Here is a 1151-nt window from a genome sequence, read left to right as displayed (position 1 = left end):
AAGGCTTTACCTTCCAGACTTGTTTGAAGAATCTGATCTCATGCATACTAAGCCCCAAGACAAGCAGTTGTGTCAGGTTTAGTGTTGAAGGTTAGTTTTGGTTCCTGCAAACAATCTCAGCAAGTGTGAATAGTTGACAAATTGATTCACTTTAGTATCTTTAGTACAATCTGCAATCAGTAAGTCTAGAATGGTGCTAAAGAGTGGTTAGATAACAAGCAAAAATCTATAAAGTTTATTATCCCCTTCTTGACTCAATAAAACTCTTTTGAAAATCTTTTTAAGACTCATGAACACACTAATATCAGTAAACATCCCTCCAGACTTAAATTACACTGTCCCCAGTGTATATCCAGTCAGAGTTATGGTGAGAACTAATTAAGTACACAATTTAACAAGTTAGAACGATATACCTGCCCGGGTTAAGTGTCGATCGATGGAAAGGAGTTACCATCGGTCGATTTTAGGTGATGTACTGTCGATCGATATCGACATGCTCTCATCGGTCGATTTTATAATCGTTAACTTAGATTTTTTTTTTTAATTTAATTTTAACTAAATCCTAAATATCCTAAATCTAGAAATGGGTTGCCTCCCATTCAGCGCTTATTTTAAGTCTTGAGCTCGACTCGAGGTCTGATCTGTCTAATTATCAGGAAGAATGCCTAAGTTTAAAGGCCTGCTAATTGGCGGTTTAGCCCAATAGTGTTTCACTCGTTGACCATTCACTGTAAATTCTTCTCCTTTATCGTTTATAAGTGTGATGGCTCCATAATGTGTGACATCCACAACAGTGAAAGGACCTGACCAAAGAGATCGGAGTTTTCTGGGAAACAGCGTAAGCCGAGAGTTATATAACAACACTTGATCATTTGGTTCGAAGTGCCTGGAGATGATCTTTTTATCCTTATATGCTTTCGTTTTCTCTTTATAGATCTTTGAACTCTCATAGGCTAAGTGTCTTATTTCATCCAGCCCGTTAAGCTGCATTAGTCTCCTTTCGGCATCTGGTTTGATGTCGAAATATAATAACTTTATAGCCCATGCTGCCTTATGTTCAAGCTCAACCAGTAAGTGACATGATTTTCCATAGAGTAGGTGAAATGGGGTTGTTCCTAGTGGGGTTTTGTATGCAGTTCGGTAGGCCCAAA

Source organism: Brassica oleracea, chromosome C1 (genome assembly GCF_000695525.1).
Source record: "Brassica oleracea var. oleracea cultivar TO1000 chromosome C1, BOL, whole genome shotgun sequence".
Lineage (NCBI taxonomy): Eukaryota > Viridiplantae > Streptophyta > Magnoliopsida > Brassicales > Brassicaceae > Brassica > Brassica oleracea.
The sequence above is the reverse complement of the archived record's forward strand: the minus strand, read 5'-3'. Positions refer to the sequence as shown.